The following is a 20714-nucleotide window of genomic DNA, read 5'->3' as shown; positions in this document are numbered from 1 at the left end:
GGATTATGTCACTGCTAGGTAGATTGGTTTTGTAAGCAGGCAGATTTACATGTGTTTAAACTGCTCTATCAATGGTCACCTTTATGCAAGTGTTAAAAAAAGATGTAAATTATGGTAAGGCACATCAAGAGAAACATTTACCCGTAATATTGAGTAAAGCCAGCTTCTTAGACTTCCTTCAGTCAAAGAAATCCCATCAATCAGATTGATGTATTTTAGCTGTTTCTTTACAAATATGATCAGTCAAATCACTATGTCTTTGGTCTCATCAGGTATGTAAGTACAACCCTCCTTGGCTGTAATTGCACATGCTTCCCCCCCCCCTTAACTGCTAAGAGAAGATCTAATGTCATACAATTCTCAAGTACCATCTTGCGCAAGGCAACCACTTCTAAGTCTGTGTTATATATTGAAATACCCAACAGCTAGGGGCATCAGCAAATTCATGTGATAACTCACAATTGAGTTACCTCATTGGCACACAGTTAGTAGGGAAACTTCAGCAGAAATATTAACAACAACAACATGATATTAGAATAAACTTCCTAATGTCCAGAATCCATCAACTCTGTTCAAAGTATTCTGACTGGTTAGTGATTTGCTCACTGTAGCCCAGCAGCACAGGCACTGGGTCAGAGGTTATATTAACCACAGTGCTTGTTGTCCACATCAGGTGCCACTTTTAATTCATTTGCAGTGGCTAGCATGTATCCACTTACTTTTACCACTGAGATAGTAATTAACAGCACTTGATAAGGCCATTCCCATTGAGCTCCCAGTGGTTCTTTATGTGTTTTTTTTAATCAGGACCTACTCAGCAGGAATCGGAGTGTGTTCTTCTATTGGATCACTCCAAATGATAGGAACCTGTTGAGAAATAGACTGTACAGCTTGGTTTAATTTCACACAATAGTTACATAAACTGTCTACCGTAACGTGTATGTATATCAGCCTCTCTGAGATGAAGCACTCTTGGCAATGACATAGGACGCCCTGTTACTACCCTGAATGGACTCTGTTTAGTTTTCTTCTTTGGGGTTGCTCTGATGTTAAGACCATAGAAAGAGTAGTAGGATGTTGTATGCCTTCCTTGTAATACTTGGTGGTTCATTCATTCGACTTATCCTGATGACTCTGAGGGATGTGGACTATGGAAAGACCATTCAGTGATCATCAGTTAACATAATTCCAGACAAATAATCCCAGTGAAATATTTGCGTAAGGTTGCTGTTTATTGACTACAGCTGAGCATTCAACACAATCATATCTTCAGTTCTAATCTTTAAAAAAGCTCCACAGCCTGGGCCTTTGTACCTCCCTCTGCTACTGGATCCTTGACTTCCTCACTGGAAATAACATCTCCTCCTCACTGACAATCAACACTGGCATACCTCAAGGATGCATGCTTAGTCCACTGCAGTACTCTCTATGCCCATGGCTAGGGACAACTCCAATATCTATAAATTTACTGATAGCTCAGCTATTGTTGGCAAAATTTCAGATGGTGATGAGGAGACATACAGGAGCGAGATAGCTCAGCTGGTTGAGAGATGTCGCAACAACGACCTTGCATTCAACATCAGTAAGACCAAGGAATTGATTGTGGAAGGGTAAGTTGAGGGAACACAGGCAGGTCCTCATTGAAGAATCAGAAGTGGAAAGGATGAGCAATTCCAAGTTCCTGAGTGTCAACATCTCAGGAGCAATCCTGGCTCCAACATATTGATGCAATTACAAAGAAAGCACGACTGCAGCTATATTTCATTAGGAGTTTGAGGAGAACTGGTATGTCACCAAGACATGAGCAAATTTCTACAAATGTACTGTGGAGAGCATTCTAATTGGTTGCATCACCATCTGGTATGGAGGGGCCACTGTACAGGATCGGAAAAAGCTGCAGAAAGTTGTAAACCCTGCTAGCTCCATCATGAGCACGAGGCTCCCCTGCCCCAGGTCACCTTCACGAGGTGATGTCTCTAAAAGATGACATCCATCATTAAGGACTCACATAACCCAGGAAAGGAGATACAGAACCCTGAAGACATGCTCAACATTTCAGGAAGTCTCATCCCTTCTGCCATCAGCTTTCTGAATGGATAATGAACCTATGAACGCTTCCTCAGTATATTTTCTCCTTTTTGCACTACCTATTTATTTTGCTATATATGCTTATTGTAATTTGTTTTTATTACTACATATTACTATGTACTGCTGCTGAAAAACAACAGATTTCACCAGATGTGCCAGTGATATTAAGTTTGATTCGGATTCTGAAATATGTTCCGTGGTCAGAGTTGATGTGACACGGTGATCCTTATCTTGGAGTATAGTCCTTGATCAGAGTTCTTGCTTTGTGTATGTGGAGGAAAATATTGTGAGTTAAAGATTTTGATAGGCACAGGGTTAATATTGGATTTTTGAGTATGGAAACCAGTTTTCAGCTTGGTTGTTAGAGATATGGCCTTGGCTTTCAGTAGAGACGATTCTTAGAATAAATACTTGCAGTTGCTTATCTTGTAAGAATTAGACTCAAGGATATGAGACAAACTGTCAATACAAAGTTGTACACAGTTAATTTTTGGCTGTTGCTATAGGTATAGGTTATCACAAGAAAACTGCATGTGAACCTAGCTTCATCATCATCATCATCAGGTGCCATGCCCAGTTTGAGCTTTGACTGCCATGGCCCACACACTCCTGTTTCAGGTTATGTGGATCAATTCATTGGTATTCATTTCCAGTTCTCTGGCTGCTGTCTCCATCATCATTTGTCTTTGCCTTCCTCTTGCTTTCTTCCCTTCAATCTTTCCCATAATTACAGTGCATTCTAACTCGTCTTTCCTAATCACATGTCCAATGAAGTCACATTGCCTTTTCATGATCTCATACATTATTTCGCTTTTTGTGCTTGCTCTGTTCATGACATCCACATTAGATATTCGTTTCATCCATGATATTCTTTGCATCCTCCTCAAAAACCACATCTCTGCTGCTTCAATTTGTTTCCTCATGTTACTAGATATTGTCCAACATTCTGAGCCATATAACATAACTGGATAAACGTAACATTCAGTGCTGTGAGGCAGGTTGTCATGCCTAGTTTAGTGTTGGTCAGTATACTCTTCATTCTCGTAAAGGTGTCTTTTGCCATCCCTATTCTTCTTTTGATGTCCATGTCGCACCTGCCATCTGATGTCACCCAGCTTCCTAAGTAGCAGAAGTTCTTTACTTGTTTTATGTCTTCCCCGTTTATTCTCAGCCTGCAAATAGGATTCTCCTTCTCTTTGGATATCACCATACATTTTGTCTTTTTGCAATTGATAGATAGACCCATTTTTGCACTTCTTCAACAACTATATCAATTAAGTTTTGTAGTTCTTTCTCCATACGTGCATTGAACATAGTGTTATCAGCATATCTAAAATTATTGATGTGTTCACCTGCCAACTTTGATTCCCAAGATGTCTCTTATTTTTTGTAATATTGTTTCACTGTACACATTAAATAAATCAGGGGAGAAAACACACCCTTGTCTAACGCCTCTCTTGATTTTCGTAAACTGACTCACTTCTCCATCTATTCTTACGGTGGCAGTTTGTTCCCAGTACAGATTTCTGATTAGGCAGAGGTCTTTCGAATCTAGATCTAGAGTTTCTTGTAATGTTTCGAATAACTTATTGTGCTTCACTTTATCAAATGCTTTTGTGTAGTCGATAAAACAAACAAACAAATCTTTTTGCACTTGAATAGCTCGTTCTGATAGTATCCTTAACATCAATATCGTGTTTCTTGTACCTCTGTCTTTCACAAAACCACATTGTTCTTTACCTATTTCAGCTTGTATCTTACTTTTAGCTTTTGTCATCAAAATTCTTAGAAGTATCTTAGTGATATGACTCATTAATCTTATGGTCCTATGTAATTCACATTCTATTGCTCCAGGTTTCTTAGGAAGAGTGATAAATACTGATTTTTTCATTTCTTCTGGTATTATTCCAGTCTCATAAATGTCATTGATTAAATCAGTAAACTTTTCAATTCCATAATCTTCAAGGGCGATAATTTCTTCTATCACTAATTCATTAGGACCTGCTGCCTTTCCTTTCCTCATCTTATTTATTGCCTTGCGAACTTAAGATTTTAAAATACTGGGACCTTCAATTTTCCTCTTAATTTCTGGTTTTACGCCTTGATCGTCTTCAAACAATTCCTGAATATACTCAGTCCATCTGTTCATAATCTCATCTTTTTCCATGATAATGGTACCATCCTTTGCTTTCAGACATCCACCTGAAGAACAGAGAAGCTTTTTATCAGTGATATTCTTGATTTGTTGATGTAACCTTTTTAGATCAGTAAGAGGGATTCTTTCTCATTGCTCACATTCCTGGTTTAACCATTCTTCTTTGGCTTTTTAATATAAGCCTTTAACTTTTTTACCTAAGGACTTACATTCAATAGGACTTGCTTTCTTCCGTCTCCTTTCTTCCATTAGATTTTTGATTTCATCTGTCAGCTATTTATTCTTTGTGCTTTTTTCTTTTTTAGGAATCACTGACTTTGTTGATTCTACCAAGGCATCCTTTAAAGAGTTAAACTTCATTTCTACATGATTGCTATCATCTTCAACAGATTCTATTTCTAGACTTCGAAATCTCTTCCTTACTTCAATTGTAAATTTTTGTCTTAAGTTTTCTTCTTTAATTAATTGCGAGTAGTCAAGGGATTGTTCAGGTTTTTGCTTCTAGCTTATCTTTTCTAATTCACAAGGTTAATCAAACAGCCTTAGCTTTTGCAGTTGATTTGTACATGCATAAAAGGAGCTGTGCTTTCTGTATTATTTGAAGTTTGAAACCCACTGTTAGAGGTCCATTCCCCACAATATCGTGAATAAAGCACTTTTTACTTCAAAGTCTGTGCCTAATTTACTTGCAATCAACTTTAATCAAATTCCCTTGGCAAATTAATTTCCTAACTGTGAGTGGCAGTGGCATTCCTTGCTGGAATAGCTTCCATCTTAGGAACTTGTCCACTGTTGCCAGTACATCGGTGTATCCTTGCCACTTCTACAAAATAATGTAGTTCACTTGTAAATGTAAAAAATGGAGCAGGAGCACTTAATTGCAGTACCTTCTCCACTGCTCTAGAATTTACTTTCTGGTATGTCATGCATCTTTCAAACATTGGTTGAGCTTGTGCCCTGGACTTTGGATTCCACCACCTCTGGGAAAATCTGCTGTGCCAGATAAGAAAGCAACATAGCTAGAGGTACTAGTCTATGAGTATTGTCATTATCTCCATGCTCCATCACTGTTTAATCTCCCACCGTTCTCCATCCTAATCACTTTTTCTGGTTAGAGCATTGAGCTTGCATCTCTCAAATATCTTGTGTGTTCGTCGGTGAACTTAGTTTCTGTAACTTCAGTTATCGGATTCACCTCATGTGATCCCGATACTTCTAATTCTTCTATCTTTTTTACTACTTCTACTATTTGTATTCTTTTTACCCCTTACTATGGCGGCTGCCTTTTTGCGATTTCATCCACAAATGCACTTTCACGGTTTTCCATTGTAGTTATTTTGACATGGCTTTCACAATTTAATACAGCCACTTTTGATGGCAATTATATAACATTCGTATGTCCCTACAGCTGTAAGAAATTCCCTTTCTGTCCTTAAGCTCCCAAAATCATGAACAACTTCAAAAGCATATGAAAAATCAGTGTAGATATTAGCCAGTCATCCTTCTGCCACCTTACTGATTTCAATCAGAGCTTTCAGTTCTGCCTGCTGCAGAATTACCAGGAGCCATGCTTCCTGAGTCCAACATTTCCATTTCAGAAGCAATGGCCCACACAGCCTTGTGAATTCAATCGTTGGAGAGCCAACAGAATCAAGAGAGGTGTTTCTTTGTAATAATTTGCATCTTCATGGCATGTTATTATTCTTGCACAGTTATGGTCACCATGGTCAGCACATTGATATCCAATCATTAAGTTAACATATAAGCCATCTGGTTTTTGCTCTATCAAGGCAAACAAGGGCTTAGTTGTTTTTTGAATTCAACAATACTTCCATTACATTAAACATTGTTGAAACCATGTCATCAAATTAGAATTTCCCTTTTTTTGCAAAGCGGGGGATTGAGTTTGTTTCTGTTATCCACCTTGTTTCCTGTACCAACAACTTCTACCCCAATGTCATTTTTTTAACCACAAAACTGACATTTGGTCTTAAGGGAATTACCTAGGCATTGTGGCTCAGACTGAGTTTGCTGTGGTACACACGGTGAATTCCAGTCCAGCTTTTCCTGTTGGTTAATGGGTGTTGGCCGCTGACTCACCTGCAGCAGCTGTGGCTGTTAACTAGTAAGCAATGACAGTTGACCAATGGTCAGTGGCTATTGATCAACAGATAACTAACCCACCTGCAATAATCTTACTTGGATTTCGACATCATGTTCTACTTTTTTTAGATTAGTTTAGATTCAACTTTATTGTCATTGTGCCGAGTACAGATACAAAGCCAATGAAATGCAGTTAGCATCTGACCAGAAATGCAAAGAATAGTGTTATTTACAAAATAACTGCAAATAAAAAGTAAGTGCTACAGCAAACTAATATAAAAGTACTGAGACAGTCCAATATGGACGCAGTACTGTTTAGCGCTGTGATGTGAGGTTCAGCAGGGTCACAGCCTCAGGAAGGGGAGGCTCCTGTAGTGCCTACCGGATGGGAGGATAGTAAAAAGTCCATGGTTAGGGTGAGATGCAATCTTGATAATGCTTTTCTCCCTGCCCAAGCAGCGTTTATGGTAGATGTTCTCAGTGGTGGGCAATTGGGTGCCGATAATCTGCTGGGCAGTTTTCACCACACGATGGAGTGCTTTGTGGTCTGATACGGGACAATTGCTATACCACACTGAGATGCAGTTGGTGAGTATGCTCTCAGTGGTACAGCGGTAAAAAGTCCGTCAGTATCCTGGGACAAAGGTGAACTTTCTTGACATTCGGCAGGAAATAAAGGTGCTGTTGCACCTTTTTGACCAGGATGGAGGAGTTCAGGGATCAGGTGAGATCCTCGGAAATGTGGACACCAAGGAATTTGAAGCTTGATACACGCTCCACTACAGGTCCGTTGATGTAGATGGGGATGTGAGTGTGGCTCCTAGCATGCCTGAAGTTCACAATGACCTCCTTGGTCTTCTGGGTGTTAAGGGCCAGGTTGTTGTTGGCACACCACGCGGCCAGGTGCTGGACCTCGTCGCTGTAGGCTGTCTCGTCATCCGCTCTGATCAGGCCAACCACCATCAAGTCTGCGAACTTGATTATGGAGTTAGAACCATGTACAGGAATGCAGTCATAGGTGAAAAGGGAGTACAGAAGAGGGCTCAGCACACATCCTTGAGGCATGCCGGTGTTCAGGGTGAGAGTGTTCAGGGAGAGGTTGTCTAACTTAACTGATCGGGGTCTGTTAGTCAGAAAGTCCAAGGTCCAATTGCAGAGGGATGTGCTGATACTAAGCAGGTGAAGTTTGGCAATCAGCTTGGAGGGGATCACAGTATTGAATGCCGAACTAAAGTCAATGAACAGCATTCTGACGTAAGAGTTGGGGCTGTCCAGGTGGGTCAGGGCAGAGTGAAGTATCGTGGAGATGGCGTCCTCTGTTTACCTGTTGGTGCGATAGGCAAGTTGATGGGGGTCCAGGGTAGTGGGCAGACAGGATTTCAGATGTGATAGAAACAGTCTCTCAAAGCACTTTGTATTGATGGGGGTGAGTGCAACTGGGCGGAAGTCATTCAGGCCCGTGGCAGTGGAATGCTTCGGCACAGGCACGATGGTAGCGATCTTGAAGCTTGTGGGGACAACTGCCTGGGCCAGGGACAGATTAAAAATGTCCGTGAAGACCCCGGCCAACTGCCCTGCACATACTCTGAGCACACAGCCAGGTATTCCATCTGGACCAGCTGCCTTCCTTACATTCACCCTGCTCAGGGTGGCGCAAACATCAGAGGTGGAAAGTGAGAGAGGCAGTTCACCAGGTGGGAGATCCGCTTTGAGGGTGACCTCCTTGTTCTCTCGGTCAAAGCAAGCTTAGAAGTAATTGAGTTCATCAGGGAGGGAAACAGAGCTGGAAGGGGGCACAGTACTAGGTGGTTTGAAGTCTGTAATAATCTGTATGCCATGCCACATGTGCCGGGGTTCCGAGGAGTTGAAATGCTCCTCAATTCCCTGTCTGTATATGTGTTTAACCTGAGAGATTCCCCTCCTCAGGTTGGCCCTGGCTGAGCTGTAAGCCTCTCGGTCTCCAGACCTGAAGGCTGAATCTCTGGCTTTGAGCAAGAGGCGAACTTCTCTGTTCATCCATGGTTTCTGATTGGGGAAAACTTTTATTTGTTTCTGTGATATCACTCTATCTACACACTTGATGATGTGCTCAAGGACAGAATTGGTATATAAATCAATGTTAACCTGAGAGTCTGTGGTGGCATGGGCAGCAAACGTGCTCCAGTCTGTGTGCTGGAATTGGTGCTGAAGAGCAGAGTCAGCACCCTCCAGCCAGATCTTAACAGTCTTCATTGTGGCTTTCACATGTTTAATGACCGGGCTATACTTGGGAAGCAGAAACAATGAAAGATGGTTGGACTGTCCCAGGTGGGGGAGGGTAGTGGCTTTGTAAGCGTCAGCCACATTTGTATAGACATGATCTAACGTTTTATTTCCCCTTGTGGTGCATGATACATTTTGGTAAAATCTTGGAAGCACGGTACGTAGGTTACAATGATTAAAGTCCCCAGCGACAATAAAGGCTCCGTCTGGATGCAATGTCCGCAGCTTGCTAATAGGGGCACTGAGGTCTTTCATGGCTACTTTAGCATTAGCATTCGGTGGAACATAAACTGCGACAGCAATGATGCATGTAAACTCTCAAGGTTGATAAAAAGGTCTGCACTTAATAATCAGGTATTCCAGATCAGCAGAGCAATAAGTGTCAGCAGTGGTAGAGTTAGTACACCATGATCAATTCACGTAGATGCATAAACCACCTCCCCTACTGTTACCTGTCACTGTTGCAGCTCTGTCAGCCCTGAAGACTGTGTGCCCTTCCAGTTCCACCTTGTTGTTTGGGACATCACTGTTTAGCCACGTCTCCGTAAAAAAACATGACGTTGCCATCCATAAGCCGCCTTTGTGTAAGGGTCCAAGTCTTTAGTTCGCCCAGCTTGTTCGTCAGAGACTGAACATTGGCGAGGAAGATGCTAGGTAGCACTGGCCTGTGTGGATTTAGCCTTAGCCTAGCACACAAACCTCCACGCTTCCCCCGTCTTTGTTTACAGTCTCTACGTTGGCACCGGGCCCTTCGGTCAGAGCAAGTTGAATGCAGGTCCTTGGTGTCCTTACTAACTCCGGAGGTCGTTAGTCAAAGTTGAATGGATAGTCCAAAACTGTGTTGGTGCATCGATAGTTAATGTCCAAAAATGACTGTTTGCTGTAAGTGTAGTTCGCATAGCCGAATCGAGCGAACACACAGGAAACAAGCAGATAAATTAACACTATTTTTCGAAATCTGGGAAGACACTGAGCCTCTTGATACACATGCACCGCCATCTCTCAGACTTATCACTTGGTTGGTGGTTTGCACTAGCTCGCTATGTGGAACACCATCTTTACTCCAGTTCAGTTTTGTCAGCTTCACTGTTTTTTCCATCATCTGGTTTCAAGCCATCCATAAAAATTGTCTTCAAGGGGCCATATGTAGAGTGCTCTATGTTATCTTCATTTATTCCTGGAACTGCTGGCCACACCATTCTGTAGTGTTCCTCATATTCAGAAACATCCTTGGAAACATTTGCTTGCACAATCAACCACATCCCTTGATTGGAGTCTGTACTTAATAGTACCACCTCTTAATAGCATCCCAACCGCCTTTTATATTTTCTTTATCAGCCCCCATATTGTCATCATTTCTACAACTCAATTGTCTGGTTTGCTGAGAAGACAACATAACAGCTAAAATGTGAATGCCGTCATATGGGTGCAGTTTATAGCTCTTCTTAATACGTTGAAGCTCAGCCCAGGTCTTCAAACTTCCTTTTTTAGGATGTGCAACTTCTTTGGACCATTTATTCATCTTTTCCAGTTCAGATGATTGATGGAAAACCATCTGTCTTCTTTCATAGCTTCCATTTTCAGTCTTTCATATCTTCACTACCTTGGTCTTTATTGGAGCAAACCATGTCATAGCTGCCAATCCTCTTGTTTCATTATTGTCACCCTCACTTGAGTCACTAGAGGTTGCTGTAGGGTCCATGTCATGTCCTTGCCATAATTTCTTGGAGTTCAGATGGTCGCATTGTCTCAGAAGACTATCCAATGTAGGGCAACACACATAAAAGTTGCTGGTGAACGCAGCAAGCCAGGCAGCATCTCTAGGAAGAGGTACAGTCGACGTTTCGGGCCGAGACCTTTCGTCAGGACTAACTGAAAGGAGAGATGGTAAGAGATTGAGAGGGGGAGGGGGAGATCCAAAATGATAGGAGAAGACAGGAGGGGGAGGGACTGCTGCATTCACCAGCAACTTTTATGTGTGTTGCTTGAAATTCCAGCATCTGCAGATTTCCTCGTGTTTGCGTTTTTATATCCAATGTAGGGTATGTTTCTCCAGGAGGTGTGTCACTGGCAGGACTGCCCACTTGAGGCCCCTGTTGTGTGTTCTGATACCTCTTCAGTTTGCTTTGAAGCTCTGTACAATGTACCATGATTTAATTACACTTATCATGCTATTCTTTCACCCATTCAGTTCATGCAAAAATTTGCTCTTTAAACTCCTTACTGTCACAATCATACTGTTTTGTAGTTTATCGCAGCTCCCCCTTTCCTTTCCCAATTGACCAAGTGTTTGCTTAAGCTCACAGATTTGTCTTTCTAACCCTGCACACTCACACTTACTTCGCTGTGATAATATAATTACATCCAGCCAGTCGTCTTTCCCCAAAGACATTCTCTGGATCTTATTGCATACCTTCACAATATCATATAAGAACCACCTATCTTTTGATCTACATTGATGGTATATTTCATCTGGATTTTTTCATTAATCTTAACAAACTGAAATGCTTTATTCAGGTAAGAACTCAAGCCCTCAGTCATCTGTTCACACATAACTGGAAATTCAACTCCCCTTTTCATAAGTTTCACGACCTTGACTATTGTCTTAATTCAGTATCGCAGAATACTTATTTTGTGCATACTTGGACTATGATTGAAATACCTTGGGATTGCAATCAAAATATCATAGGATTGTAATAGGAGTATCTTTAGGATTGCAAACAGCAGTTTTTTTCCATTGGATTGCAATCTTAATTTTTTTTTCCAAAAGCACCAGATTACAAATCGGGAGGTTTCTTATGTACTCCACTGGGTAGTACAAATTTAATTAGAGCATGATGGTAATTTTAGTGCTCAACTGACTTCTAGCATAGCAATCTATATTAGAGATTTTCTTCACTATGAAACTTCCATTAGATGGTATATTAAAGCAAGATCTAGCAATCAATTGAAACAATTCTTACCTCCTTTTCAAAAATGGGTGCCAAAAGGTCCACTTCATCTGGAATTCTCCTTAGTCCTCAAATCTTCACAGCCATCCACTGGCTATGCCAAAGGTGTTGGATGCTGATGTTTTTGATCCAAGACGTCTTCATCGCTATCTTGTTCCACAGAGCTTCCAGCTCTATTTTCAGGCCTCCCAGACTGTACCCACTGAGAATCCCAGTTACCTGCCCACCACTTCTCCCTCCAGGTTCTGCGCACCATCATCTCTGCTATGTGGAGATGCCTCCAGGCCCCGTCTCAGTCTCTGGCACAGCTCTGAGCCTCTCTCTCTCTTCCGCCTGCCATGGACCTCTGTCATGTATCCTCCGCCAGATCCGCACCTTCAGTTGCCAATTGTATTCCCTCTTTGCGGCCAGAAAGGATCGGAAGATCACCCGTCTTCAGACCGCAGATCCCGCCATCTCCAGCTCCAGTTGTGATGGCCTTGGCAACTCCAGACCGTGACCCATGCCACCTCTCACTCAGACCTCAATTCAGTCGGTCACCTCCAAACAATGGATCCCATCGTCTCCATCTCTGGATACCCACATACCCACCGTCGCCAATTGCAGCTCCAAAGCGAGGATCCCACCATTGCCAAATCTAGTCCCAATGACCCCCGATGCCTTCAGGTGCAAATTACGTGGCCTCTGGTTCTGGCTCCAGTCCGACCTTGGTCGCACCACCTCCAAGCCAAGACATTCCTCTCTGCTGCTGGGCTCCCTGGCTCCTCTGTCACCTCTTGAGTCCTCAGAGCCTCCATCTTCCTCTCTCCCCACCTTGCCTGAACACCACAACCCACCCACCTCCTCTGACGCCACCAACCCTTCCCCCCCCATCCCATCTCTAATCCCTACTGTGTCTCCACTTCTGACTTGCCCCTCTCTGAGGCAGAACCTTTTGTCCTTAGCAAGGGCCTTATCTTTTTTTCCCCCTTCACTCATACCTCAGTGAGCTTCATGCCCACCACAATGCCAAGCTCCTCTTCTATTGCCTCCATCTCCAAGCCCACTTTGACAAGAGTTCACCACACTGCACCGATGACCCCTCCTCCTGTCTCCAGGCCTCCTCCTCTTCTTGGCCAACCCACTCTGATTCTCTGCCTACCTTGGATCTTTTCACCTTGAACTGCTGACGAGCCAACAACCACTCGACCTAAGCACTCCTCTCTCCTCCTCGAACCTTACCTGCTCTGAATACACTGCCTTCCACTCTGTCCACATAAATCCCAGCCTTTACATCAAACCCAAAGATAAAAGGGATGCTGTTGTAATGTGGTGGACTGACCTCTACCTTGCTGAGGCTAGGTGGCAATGCTCAGACACCTCTTCTTGCTTACCCTTTGTAAAGAATCCCACTCCAGACCGTCCAGCCACTGAATCTTGCACCATCACTAATTTTATCAAATCTGGAGATCTTCAATGCACTGCCACCAATCTCATAGTTCCCTGACCCTGCACTGCTCATTTCTTCGTCCTACCCAAGATGCAGAAGCTTGACTGTCTGGGTAGATCCATTGTCTCTGCCTGCTCCCGCCTCACTGACCACTGTGTCTGCATACTTCGTCGCCACTCTATCCCCTAGGTTCAATCCCTTCCCCCCTACATCTGCGATGTCTGACATGCTCTCTATCTCCTCAACAACTTTCAATTTCCTGGCCTTGACTGCCTCATTTTCACCATGGATGTCCATTTCCTATACGCTTTCATCCTGCATCAAGAAGGTCTTAACACTGTCCATTTTTTACTCAACGTGAGACCCAATCAGTTCCCTTCCACCACTATCCTGCTCCATCTGGTAGAACTTTCTTGTACCCATGCTGAATTTCATCAATTTTGCCTACAGCTTCCACCCTGCCTTTATATTCAGTTGGTCCTCCTTCTTCAAAGAATGGAGTTTCCCTTCCTTCACCATTGATGCTGCCCTCGCCTGCATCTCCTCCAGTTCCCGGACATCTGCACTCACCCCATCTTCCCATCGTTTTAACAGGGATAGGGTTACTCTTGATCTCACCTATCACCCCATGAGTCTTCACATCCAACACATCATTCTCCACAACTTTCACCAGCTTCAACAGAATCCTACCACCAAACATATCGTTACTTCCCTTCCCCCTCTTCCCCACTCTCTGTTTTCCATAGGGATCACTTTGCTCCGTGCTTCCCTTGTCCATGTGTTCCTTCCCACTAATCTCCCTCCTGCCGCATGTCCCTGCAAGTGAGACTAATGTCACACCTGCCCATACAGCTTCTCCCTTACCTCCATTCAAGGCCTCAAACGTTCCTTTTAGGTGAGGCAACATGTCACCTGCAAGTTTGTTGGGGTTGTTCATTGTATCTGGTGTTCCCGATGCAGCCTCTTCTACATTGGTGAGACCTGACTAAAATTGGGGGAATCACAGTCCACTCCATCTCTAAAAGCGGAATTGGCGGAGGTGAACCGTTTCAATTTCTGCCTCCCTATTCCAGTTCTGATATGTCACTCCAGAGCCGCCTCTTCTGTCACAATGAGGCCATTTTCCTCCAGCATTTTGTGTATGTTGCTCTGGATTTCCAGCATCAGCAGAATCACTTGTGTAACCAATAAGCTTAGCATGACTTAATAGGGGTGACAACCGCAACGGCAACCACCAGAAAACACACTGAACAATTACATATAAGTAGTTAATTATATAAAAATACAAACCAACATAAGACCTACAAGGAAAATAACAATTATACAGTCTAATTCAACATAGACAAATTAGCAGTCACTTCAATAAATGTGGTTTGTGGATCAATCTCATTCCTTAATGTTAACAGGGTATTGAGGCATATATGGCTAATGTAACATGGACTTCCAAAAGCTGATCAGTTGGATGCTAATAATTGACTTGCCAACAAGATTGAAGACCATGGGATAAAAAGAAATTTAGCAGCATATAGAAGAAATTGGATTAGTTAATAGGATCCTGAATAGTCATGAAAAGCTGTTGTTAAAATTGGGGGGAAATGTACAATGGAGTTCCCCAGGGGTCAGTACAAGTATTTTTTTTAATATGCATTAATAGTTCAGACTCAGTTGTACAGGGACAACTTCCAAATGGAAAAAGACCATATCAGCCAGCTTTGCTCTAATTGTTTCTTGAATTTGGGAAAAGAAGAGATCTTGTAAATTCTTTCATCTTCAGTATTCTCATGGTATTATAATTGCAGGATCTCTCGTTCAAAGCACATTATTCCCTAAAGAGTTATGTGTACCTTTTTATTTCCCCTTGTATATTGTTTCTCCTAGGCTTTTAGAATCTATGCTTGGTAAACTTGTACTACTTCCTGATATATCATACTTTTATGTTTGCTGTTTTTATTTTTGATGGCCTTTCTGCTCTTCATCTACCCCCTTTATTTTAAGAATAAAGCACACCCATAAGTGAGTGTCATGGATCCATTATGCAGAAGACACTGCTTCAACTTTCAGGATTCTAAATTAGATCATAAAACATTGGAGCAGGATTAGGCTATTTGGTCCATCAAGTCTATTCTGCCAAGACTGATTTATTACTTCTCTAACCAATCTGCTCCTTTCTTCCTGTAACCTTAGATGCCCCCACTAATCAAGAACATATCAACCTCTGCTTTAAATATACTCAATGACTTGGCCTCCACAGCCATCTGTCGCAACAGTTTCCACAGATTTATCATCCTCTGGCCAAAGAAATTCTTCTTCATCTCTGTTCTAAATAGTCATCCCTCTATTCTGAGGCTGTGCCTTCTGACTAGACTCACCCACTATAGGAAACAACCTCTCCACATCCACTCTAGGCCTTTCAATATTTGATAGCTTTCAATGAGATCCTCCTCCATTCTTCTAAACTCAAGTGAGTACAGGCCCAGAGCCATCAAAAGCTCCTTCATGTTAATTCTTTCATTCTTGGGATCATTCTTATGAACCTCCTTTGGACCCTCTCCAATGCCAAAACATCTTTTCTTACATAAGGACCTCACACTAATCCAGTGTGATCGAACCAGTGCCTTATAAAGCCTAAGTGTTACATCCTTGCTTTTGTATTCTAGTCCTCTTGAAACTAATGCTAACATTGCGTTTGACTTCAATTGACGAACCGTTAGGAAATCCTGCATAAGGATGCACAAGTCCCTCTGCACCTCTAATTTTTTAATTTTTTCACCATTTAGAAAATTGTCCATGCCTTAATTCCTTCTATCTAAGTGCATGACCATGCACTTCTCCACATTTATATTCAAAGCCACTTTTTTTGCCCATTTCCCCCATTCCAAGTCTCTCTGCAAGCACTGTGCTTCCTCAACACTGCCTGACCCACCACCTATCTGTATCGTCTGCAAACTTGGCCACAGAGCCATCAGTCCCATTATCCAAGTCGTTGACTTAAACTGTGAAAAAAACACAAGCGGTCCCAATACTGGCCCCCTGCAGAACATCACAGGCACCCAACCAGAATAGCCGCCTTTGCCTGCTGCCAGTCAACCATTCTTCTGTCCATGTTGGTATTCTTCCTGTAATATCATGGTCTCTTACCTTGTTAAGCAACCTCATGTGTGGCACTTGTCAAAGGCCTTCTGAAAATCCAAGTAAGCAACATCCACAGACTCTTTATCTATCCTGCTTGTTAGTTCCTCAAAGAACTCCAACAGGTTTGTTAGGCAAGATTTCCCCTTAAGGAAACCATGCTGACTTTGGCCTATTTTATTTTATGCCCTCAAGTACCCTGAAATCTCATCCTTAATGGATTCCAATATCTTCCCAATCACTGAAGTGGGTCCAATTGGCCCATAATTTCCTTTCTTTTTCCTCCCTCCCTTCTTAAAGAGTGGAGTGATATTTGCAGTTCTCCTGTCCTCTGGAACTATTCCAGAATTTTGTTATTCTTGATAGATCATTACTAATGCATCCACAATCTCTTCAGCTACCTTTTTCAGAACCATGGGGTGTAGTCCATCTCATCCAGCTGACTTAGCTACCTTCAGACCTTTCAGCTTTCAAGCGTAACCTTAGTAATAGAAACTACAGTGAATTCTGCCCCTAAAAACACTCAACTTTCTGGCATACTGCCAGTGACTTCCACAGTGGAGGCTGATGCAAAATACTTATTAAGTTTATCTCCCATTTCTGCATTCCCATTACTACCTCTCTAGCGTCATTTTCCAGCGATCTGATGTGCACTTTCACCTGTCTTATTTATATATCTGAAAAACACTTTTGGTGTCTGCTTTTAAATTATTAGCTAGCTTTCCTTCATATTTCATCTTTTCTCTCGTGGTTCTTTTAGTTAACTTCCACTGGTTTATAGAAATTTCCCAATCCTCTAATTTCCCATTATTTTTGTTATATTATTTGCCTCTCTTTTGCTGTTATGCTGTCTTTGACTTCCCTTGTCAGCCATGGTTGCTTTAAAATGCTTAAATGCTTTAAATTACTGTTCTGTCATCATCCTTGATAGTGTCCATTCCAATCAACGTTGGTGAGCTCCTCTTTCATGCCTCTGTAATTCCCTTTGCTTCACTGTAATACGAATAAATCTGACTTTATTGTCTCTCCGTTTGAAGCTGCAGGGTGAATTTTATCATATTCTATTCTATCACTGTCTCCTAAGAGTTCCTGTACCTTAAGCTGCCTAATCAAATCTGGTTCATTTCACAATACCCAGTCCATAATTGCCTTTCCCTAGTGGGATCAACCACAAGCTGTTCTTAAAAAAAAAAAAAAATCTCAAAGGCATTCTACAAAGTCTGTCTTTTCAGATCCAGGACTAACCTTGATTTTTCAAATCTACCTGCATATTGAAATCTCCCATGGCTATTGTAACATTGCCCTATTACATGCCTTTTCATGGAAGATGTGGGTAAGCTTCATCATTGATGTTTTCATTCATTGAGGCATGCCTTCTGAGTTGTGTAAAGAGGACCAATTTTCCAGGGTCTCTGTTGGACCTTTACTGGAGAATGGTGTTATGCTACAAATGCTGATTGGTAGACCTTGGTTTGCAGATACTAAATGTAAGGCCTATTTTCTTATGCTTCAGTGAATTTATTTATAGTGACTTGGAGTTTGACCTCCACAAACTCCAACGACTGAAATTGAGATGACCTTGGATCTGGAGAGCAGGTGACATAAATTGAATAGTTTCCCATTTGTCTTGTAGATTAGCTCCATTCCATGGAGACATTTTGTTTAGGTAAAATTCAGTAATGCAGCAAATAAGACTAGAAGTGTAGGGGCAGTGACATAGCCTTCTTGACAGAGGTCTGCACCGAGATTAGGCTGTTATATATCTGATTAAATCATAGTTTGCATGCAATCATGAAGTAGATACAAGATGGTGATGTTGTTGTGAGGAGTCAGGATTACAAAGGCCATTTTTGAAGAAACATTTTTTTTTGTTTTTGAACATAGTCAAGATCCTCTGCTGGAGGAGAAATGTGGAGGATGGGCTAATATATAACAGGAAGAGAAGTTGAATCATTTGGATAATCATGAAATCCTTGATTTTTCAAAGCAGTGTATGGATTTTCTGGACATAATTATTTTTGATTTGGGACTGTTTACTAGAGATGTGGAGAAATCAGGAACCAAGACCTCCATCTGGAAGTTTAAATCATGTGCCAGGTGCACTCCATATTTCTGGAAGAAGAACACTTTACAGAATCGGTTTTAAGTACCAGATAGCATATAGAACGTAGAACAATACAGCATAGTATAGGCTTTTCAGTCCTCAATGTTGTGTTGGGTGAGCTACGGCTTTTCTCTTTGGAGTAAAGGAGAATGAGAGGTAACTTGATAGAGATGTGCAAGATGATATGAGGCCTTCCCTCCACCCCACATAGCCCTCCATTTTTATTTTATCCATGTGCCAATCTAAGAATCTCTTAATGCCACTAAAGTATCTTGCTGTACCATCACCCCTACACCTGCTGCTCTGTGTATATAAAATAACCTATTCCATACTTTCGATACTACCCCATACTTTCCTCCAAACACCTTAAAGTTATGTCCCCTCATATTAGCTATTTCTGCCCAGACAAAAAGTCTCTGGCTGTCCACTCTATGCCTCATATCATCTTGTACACCTCTATCAAGTTACCTCTCATCCTCCTTTGCTCCAAAGAGAAAAGCCCTAGCTCACTCAACCTATCCTCATAAAATATGCTCTCTGATCCAGGCAGCGTTCTGGAAAACCTCTGCACTCTCTCTAAAGCTTCCACTTCCTTCCTATAACGAGGTGACAAGAACTGAGCACAATAGTCCAAGTATGTTCTAGCCAGAGTTTTATAGAGGTGCAACGTTACCTTGTGGCTATTGAACTCAATCTCCTGACTAAAGAAGGCCAATACACCATACACCTTAACAACCCTATCAACTTGTGTGGTAACTTTAAGGGATCTATGGACATGGACCCCAAGATCCTTTTGTTCGTCTATACCGCCAACTATCCTGCCATTAACCCTATATTCTGCCTTTAAATTTGTACTTTCAAAGCATATCATCTCACACTTTACAGGATTGGATTCCATCTGAAATTCTCAGCATAGCCCTGCATCCAATCAATGTTCCATTTTAACCTATGACATAGTGTGATCACTCGTCTAGTATGATGTTCACATAAAGGGTTGTCTTTTGATGGGTCTTCAGGTGGGTTGACAGCCTGTTCTATCTACAGCATCACCAACCTTGGTGCCACCTGCAGACTTACTTACCCACCCTTCTACTTCCTCATCCTAGTCATTTAGAAAAAGAAAACAGAGCAAGTTCCAGAAAAGATCCCTGAGGAAATCTACTATCACCAATCTCCAGACAGAGTACACTTCATCTACTACCATTTTCTGCCTTTGTGGGCAAGCCAATTCTGAATCCACACAGCCAAGTTTCCCTGGGACCCCTGCCTCCTGATTTTCTGAATGAGGCATCCTTCTAAAGTCTATATACACCACATCCACTGCTCTGCCTTCATCAATATGTTTTGTCACTTTTCTCAAATAATTCATTCAGACTTGAAATGAAATGAAATTAAAATGGATGGCCACTGGGAGATCCCACTTTTTCTGGCAGATGGAGAGTAGGTGCTCAGCAAAGTGGTCTCCCAATCTGCGTTGGGTCTCACCAATATACTGGAGGCCATACTGGGAACACCGGATACAGTAGATGACCCCAGCAGACTCACAGGTGAAGTGTCATCTCACCTGGAAGGACTGTTTAGGGCCCTGAATGGTAGTGAGGGAGGAGGTGTAGGGGCAGGTGTGGTACTTCTTCTGCTTGCAAGGATACGTGCCAGGAGGGAGAACAGTGGGGGGTGGGGAGCAAATGGACAACAGAGTCACATAGGGAGTGATCCCTGCAGAAAGTAGGGGGAGGGAAAGATGTGCTTGGTGGTGGGATCCCATTGGAGATGGAAGTTACAGAGAATTATGTTCTGGACATGGAGGCTTGTGGGGTGGTAGGTGAGGAGCCCTATCCCTGGTGTGGTGGGGGAAGGATAGGGTGAGAGTAGACGTGCGCGAAGTGGAAGAGATGCAGTTGAGGGCAGCATTGATGGCAGAGGAAGGGAAACCCCTTTCATTGAAGAAGGAGGACATCTCCTTCGTTCTGGAATGAAAAGCCTCATGCTGAGAGCAGATGCAGCAGAGACAGGAATTGAGAGAAGGGGATGGCATTTTTCCAAGTAACAGGGTGGGAGGAGGTATAGTCCAGGTGGCTGTGGAAGTCAGTGATTTTATAATAGACATCAGTGGATAAGCTGCCTCCAGAGATAGAGACAGAGATTGAGAAAGGGGAGGGAGGTGTTGGAAATGGACCAGGGTGGAAGTTGGAGGCAAAGTTGATGAAGTTGACAAGCTCCACATGGGGGGTGCAGGAAGCAGCACCAATGCAGTTGTCGATGTAGTGTAGGAAAAGTTGGAGAGTGACACCAGTGTAGGCTTGGAACATAGACTGTTCAACGTAGCCGACAAAAAGGCAGGCATAGTTGGGACCCCTGCGAGTACCCAGTCTTCATCTTTTGTTTGAAGGAAGTGGGGGGAACCAAAGGAGAAATTATTGGAAGCGAAGACAAGTTCCACCAGACGATGGAGAGTGGTGGTGGAGGAGAACTGGTTGGGTCTGGTGTCCAGAA

At 42.5% G+C, this 20714-nt stretch overlaps 1 protein-coding gene across 6 annotated transcripts in view; it reads left to right on the top strand.

The window, feature by feature from the left end:
• The window catches only part of atg13 (ATG13 autophagy related 13 homolog (S. cerevisiae)), a 132122-nt gene that overhangs the window by 83505 nt on the left and 27903 nt on the right, over positions 1-20714 (top strand). The window lies entirely within an intron of this gene.

The sequence above is a fragment of the Mobula hypostoma genome, chromosome 11 (assembly GCF_963921235.1).
Source record: "Mobula hypostoma chromosome 11, sMobHyp1.1, whole genome shotgun sequence".
Classification (NCBI taxonomy): domain Eukaryota; kingdom Metazoa; phylum Chordata; class Chondrichthyes; order Myliobatiformes; family Myliobatidae; genus Mobula; species Mobula hypostoma.
This window is presented reverse-complemented; position numbering and strand designations above follow the sequence as displayed.